The sequence below is a fragment of the Atta colombica genome, unplaced genomic scaffold, assembly GCF_001594045.1.
Source record: "Atta colombica isolate Treedump-2 unplaced genomic scaffold, Acol1.0 scaffold238, whole genome shotgun sequence".
Classification (NCBI taxonomy): Eukaryota; Metazoa; Arthropoda; class Insecta; order Hymenoptera; family Formicidae; genus Atta; species Atta colombica.
Genome location: NW_017259336.1, coordinates 960,446 through 967,386, shown reverse-complemented (window position 1 = coordinate 967,386; position 6,941 = coordinate 960,446). Strand labels below are relative to the sequence as shown.

General features: G+C 33.4%; 1 protein-coding gene across 2 annotated transcripts in view; it reads left to right on the top strand.

Annotated features, from left to right (window-relative positions):
• The window catches only part of LOC108688760 (heterogeneous nuclear ribonucleoprotein L), a 159,769-nt gene that overhangs the window by 49,931 nt on the left and 102,897 nt on the right, over positions 1-6,941 (top strand). The gene's annotated exons all lie outside the window — the stretch shown is intronic.

The window sequence follows — 6,941 nt, the reverse complement described above, 5'->3', positions numbered from 1 at the left end:
TATTAACTGTTCCGACGCAATTAATTCCAATTTTTTATCACGCCTGCTCAAGGTTAATCAATTGAGCGGAAATATACTTGCTTCGACAAGAATGTAGTCAATATGTTTACTCTCATTAATCTCAAGAGTTGATTGACCGCGCGGGTTGATAGTTCTTTATTTTCTTAATCGTCGTGGAAAGAAATAATCGTATTTTCTCGGACAATATGACGACACACGCAGCGATTCATTCTGTTTCCTGCCAGCTCGAATCTCGACACGTAAATGACAGTGCGGTGGCCTTGTGTACCGAACGCGCGCCGTTACGCTACAAACAAACATCAATGCCGCGCGCCAGTCAGCCCAGCTTTCTCGAAATGCTTACCGTTATTGCAAAATAAACATACGCAAAATATTTCGTATCTTTTCAATTTCAGAACTAATTGTCGAGAATTGTCACCGTTTGTAATTAATATAATGCGGTTTCTTGTTCTTTGAAAAACACCATCCGGCGATTTATATAATATATATTTATATAATATTGTTTCGCGTTATCAATCTCAGAATTAGACGAGTCGCATTTAAAGAAAAGATTAAAAGATTAAAAGAATCTTAAAGCAAAGGCCAAACTCCAGTGATGTCGATAAAATTAATTTTTTAATTTCCAAATAAAAATTTTGATAATAGTGATATCTTTCATTCAGTTTCTTAAAATGTCAAATTTACGTTATTGATCTATTCTTATTCAAACATACATTTGCATGTTTGTTGAACAAACGTACATTTGTTCTTATCTAATATATTGCAACGTTATCTCTTGCAAAGGTCTTTGCAAGAGAAAAAATATTAATACCTATTGCTATTTAGATACAATATTGCTCATTTTTTTTATCACTCTTTATCTCTGTTTGCATTTATAAAACATAATTAACAATTTTTTTCTAGACTTTTAGTTTTAATTCTAATTGCACGATAATTTGATGTTTTCCAGCAAGAGTAGTGATCATTTCATCTTTGTCTAACAATAAGAATGTAATAATTCACTGTTAGACAATATTATATATATCTCTGAAAAGCATTCCTTTTCTGTCTCTCTGATATTTTGACAATCAATCGCGAGATATTGTTGATGATATGAGTTAGATATGTTTACAAATTTTAGCTAGTGATCGCTTAGTAACTATGAAATACAATGGCGTTTCATAGTATTTGATATCTATATGACACGTTTCGAAGGGTAATGTGATGGCAAACTGAGCGGCTTTCTTTACGCGAGTGACGCACTCTCTGGGCTTTGTTGCGAAAACAAACCGCCGAACAAGGCCAATGTCCAATGTATCATGAATAAATATACGTACGCTAAATATTTTATTGTTTGCGCTTTAAATTAATTACGATAAATTATTTATTACATAGTTTGTGCGTGTTATTTTACTTCGTGATTATTTATTCGCTTAGGATTAATTCTGTTAAATGCGATTTGTTCGATTCTTTTTTTACGGCAATTGTTTGATTCTAAAAACAATGAGATGTGAAAGACACATAAGATTCAATTGAGCGTGTATAAAAGAACTATGTAAAAGAATATGTAAAAACTGTGTAAAAAGAATATGATATATTAATTTTATAAAAATTGTTTGTTCCCTCTTTGGCAACTTAAATGACTCGTTAATTAATTTAAGAAAAATTAATAAATTTTTTATTTGAAGAGAAACATTTGTCTTCGTTTTGGGTGAGAACACACTTTTTATATAAATTAAGTTATTATTACTTCTTAATTTTTTTTTATTAGGAGAATTAAATTATATGATCAATAAATCGTAAGCTTTAGATGAGAACATCTTTTGTTTGCAAAAAATTTTGTAGTAAATGTCTCGTAATTTTTTATCTTTTTTTTTTTAAATTTAAAAAGGTAGTTTCGCTAAAATATTTAAAAATTCAGTTAAATGCGGATCTGAAAATAATTTTGCTGGATTATTATTTACAATAATTATGAAGGACGCTTCAAGCTGATTGCTAAAATGTCACATACATATTTTTGCAGCATTGCTCATGCATTTTCTACATAATTATTTTGACAGTCCAATTATTTTCAGATCTGTATTTATTTAAATTTTTAAACACTTCAGTAAAATCCTTTCTATATAAAAATTCACGTAATTTTACTGCTCTTGGGACGCGCGCGTAAAAGATTAGAAATGAAAATAAAATAATATAATATAATATAATAATCTCACAAGAGAATGCTTTTAAGCTTAAATTTTCTTTATTTGTTCATCTTAAAGTAAAGAGAGAAAAATGGGACTGTTTGACGCAACATGCAATTCAATATTTTCGCGTCGAAATAGCTGTTTGATTTATAACTTCGGTCTTTCGGTAGATATTGCTCTCTTTCCTCGTCTTATGATTCTCGAACTTACAATAACCTCCGAAAAGAGCATAATCGCGATTTTGCACTTTGCCGTTGATGGCATGCGTTATTCCGTATTAGGACGGCAGACAGGAGTCTTATTTCCGACAATGACATTACAAGTCCATTACAAGCGTCGAAGGACCCTTAATCTTATCCGTAATTGCAGTCGACAACTTCTCCTAAATAGACACACATACATGGACAATATGAAGGGTGATTCCTTTTTAGCTGCGACTTTAATATCATCTATTTTTTCAAAAATATATCAATATAGTGAGATACGATCGGAAATTCGATAAACTGTGAAATCAAAGATAAATATGGATCTATGTTCTTGTAAATTTTTAAAGAGTTAATCTACAAGTTTCTAGTCACTTCGACTACAGTTTTAAGATAAGCATTGCGCAAATCTGATAGTCTTCAGATATCAGAGCCTTGACAGACTTAAAAGTTTGAAGAATTCTCTCTCTCTCTCTCTCTCTCTCTCTCTCTCCTTTTCTCTCGAATATCTCTCTTTTCAGAATTTATAACAAAGCTCTCTGGCAATATTTTAAGAATTTCGAGATTTTATGCATTAAAATATAAAAGCAAAATTTATGCAAATGTATGTAAGTTCTCAACATAGATTAAATTTGCATTTAAAAGTAATGAGTAATATTTATCCTAACTATTTGAATTTTTATGAATTTAGAGTATTCCGTGCTACTGTTTATGTTTTAGTAACATAGCGCAATCTGGATTTACTCTATGGATAATTTCAGCATATGAAAAAGGTATTTAAATCTTGCATATTCTGCATAATTTAACATTTCATTCGGTTTTTAAATCCTACTTAACCTAATTCATAGAATAAAGCATTAAGACCAGTGGTAATCAGGATCAGTTTGTGGTATGCAATGCGCGCATCATAAAGATAAATCACTGTTTCGAGATGCGACAGCGATTATATTTCGAGAACAAAAAAAATTCATTTAACTTCTCGTGAAGAAATTTTATGTAAATTTTCAACTCTGAGGATTATCACCCTTGCGTATTAAAAGTTCATAACTTATGACATATAATTCTTTAAGATCTTTAAATTTTTGTAGCTCGTAATAATATTCGTAGTAATATTCTTCAAGTGATAATCGAACGGACCAAGCGAGTTTACACGGGACAACATAGGTCGGATATCGAACATCGATGACACTCGCGCCGATCGATAGCGAGGTGAAGTATAAGCTCTTTACAACAGAACGTCGAAGGATCAAGGAGAATGAAATCCGGATTTTCGAAAAGCTCTATAGAGAGAAATGGAGAGAGAAAGGGGAGAGAGAGAGAGAGAGAGAGAGAGAGAGAGAGAGAGAGAGATATCACCTTGCATGTTCAACCGCTGCCGCCGTTACTATCGTTAAATCCACCGTTGTAGGTTGCAGTTTGCACTGTACAAAGTATTCGCCGCATTGCCCGCATTGAGAGAGTGCATGGCTTTATGGTTTCGCGGAAGGGCCCGTCTGCTTTACGATACACGATTATGATCAGCCAGTTGCTACTTGTTGAACAATAATTTCGTTTGCTTAACGCTCGTCGCGATAGCTAGTGGAGTAGAGTAGAGCTAGTAACTTTGTGCAGCCATTCGTTAACTATTTCGTACACTGTGCATCATTAACTATTCCGCTGTAAGAAGGAAGTTCTGCACGGCCGACTGGTCGGTAAAATAGTATCTTGCACATCTTACGGGAAGAATGGTTGTTAGTATTTTGTGAGAGTTTTCTGTGTAAGAATATTCCATGTTTAAAATGTAACATGACATTGTCTGTCTGACATCTTTTAAAGTGGTAGTAAAATATACAGTAAAGTCTGTAAATAAGATATAATTTATGAAACCTTCTCTTTTAAAATACTTAACGTTTCTAATAATTTCTAATAATACAGCCGGTTTTTATGACCGCGCATGACGCGAAAGATTGCGTGGTTGATTTATCACTTTCGGAATGGCCGAAACATTACACACATGGCACATATTTGTTGTTAGTTAATTATGAATTTTTAGTATCGTGAAATTAATGAAAACGCTAGGAAACGCGAGTAGTAATTATTTGTAGTTACCGCTTGTTGGACAGCAAAGCGCTAGGCTTCCATGTAGTTAGCATGATAACTTCTTGAATTTCTCAGACCATTAGCTATCCCGTTAGCAGGCTATTAATTTACGTGACACGCTGAATTAGGATCCAAGCGGGATCCAGTTTAGAAACTCGGATACAAAGTGGTACCTAGTGAATCTATTCGCCCATCTCCGGGATGCACAATTGCGACCGTTCACGAAATCTTTGAATATTTTGAAAATCCTTTTTCATTCAAATCTTCCTAAGGCTCGGGAATGGAAATCAATGATACACCAAATTCGCGACGGCTGTATCTTGCGCTGACCTTAATGGGATTTACCTCGAACGGGTAACTCGGCAATACGAGGTCGACGGTTATCTTTGTACGACCTCCGCTTGCGATAAGGTGCACCCGATGTTACTCCGAAATACATAACCGCTCTTCAGATAAACCCATGCGCCTCCTCTTCCGGGTATGAACATTACCGTTAAATACATCGACATCAACTATTCGATTCACATTGTTGCCTTCGAGAGATAATAACGATCGCATACGATTTTTTCCCCTCACGTTTTTTAAACTCGCGTTATAAGGTATTTGCTGTAACGGTATTATTTTTTTTTCCATTGAAAACTGTTTCCATTTATATACATTAGACATATATAATATGGCCTACATTTACCATATTTTATTTCAATAGAAGGTCATACGGCTGACTCAAAGTCGTGCTTCTCTGGTGAAAATAGAAAAAAAAATTGAGAAAAGGATCTTTTATTACATTTCAAGCTTTAACCTCTTGCTTTAACATTATTTATTGGCTGAATAATGTTATTATTATTGGATAGAAATAAATATATTGCTGTAATAAAGTAAAGAGAGATAAGAAACTATTGTATTTTTATTTAAATCTTTTTTCCTTTGAAAATTTCTATTCGCATTTCTGAGTTTGGCGTCGTCCTACAACAGTTGATTAATCGTATACACCAAATAGTCTTTCTCAAAAACGCATATCGCCATGTGCACAACGGGTCTTTTAGAAGTGCACAAAATAGCGTAATACCGGAAGAATGTCTCTCGTGAGTCTCTCCAGGGAAATACAAAGCAGGTCCTCCTTGTAGCACAGATCTACGTCACTCTGGAGATTCTCGGCTCCTCGACTTTTTTCCTGACCCATGTCACGTGCTGCTCGTTGGAAAGTTTTCCGTATTCTTTTCTCACTTGATACGACGCGGAACAACCTTTTCGTGTATGCAGGCCAGTCACTGGAAAATGTCTCCCTCGGAATGGCTTAATTACCAGATGGCTTTGGTCTTTATATCTGTGAAATATGATTATTAACAAACGCGGTTGGTCTTTAACTCCCGCAAAACCTTTCTAGGTACTTGGAATCTCTGAATTTCCTTTTACTTTACAGTAATTAGTGCTTGAATTTACCGGTGTTTAGTATCTAATGTTTATGACATTTTAATTTCTCATGGAAAATACTGAAATAACAGGTTTTCTCTTCTTATTATATATGCACGTTTATAATAAATGTAAATTACAAATAAGCATATATTGATGCATTAATAATTTGTCGAAATATTTTTCATGAAATATAATATTTCCGCATCTTTGAAGCTTTGTAAACGATTTTTAAAAGATTTAATTCATCAGAATTAAAGAACTTCAGAATTTCCCTTGCAAATGTTCTTCTGATAACAAAAAGATTTAATAATTTATTTCATTTAAATTCATTTTGCGATCTATATAATTTAATCACGTGATTTAATATCGAAATCTTTTGATTTTTGAATAGCCAATATCCTAGTTATTTCCTTCTTCAAATATTGGGTCGTTGGATATGAAATGTCAAATTTTGAAAGTTTGATCTTTGCAAAACGCCCTTATGCAACAAACACTTAATGGATCATTTTCACAAGCTTAAAAATTTTCAAGTTTGTTGAATTTTATCGAAGCGAAAAGGTGAATAAAATCTCGGGGGAAAATTTTAAGAATAGAGATAGTTACAGTTATATTACTTAAACTTCGTGTAAGTAACTTTATGTAGGTTACTTAATTAATGTAACTATTATGTAAGTACTTTAACGGAGAATTGAATAGTTAATATTTAATTAATCACGTTATTTAATATTGAAACTTGGTAAATTGCGGAAAAACGACGCGCGATTAAGTTTCAAATGAGGAAATATCATTTCAATGCTTTTCGACATGTAGTCTTTTTCATATAGCTTTGTAATAAACTAAATTAAATTAAATGCGCCATCAAACCCACACGCCAACGTGATCCTGCCTTTTCAATTTCCTGGAATTATTCGGGGATCGTAAACTCAATGTTTCATGTACTCCATTGTAATGCCTTTAACACCGAAACAATGACCGCCGAAATGCAGCTCCGAATACAACTCCATCGAGAGAGCCTTCAGTGATTCTGCCGAAAGTAGTGAGTGCACGTTGACCTTAA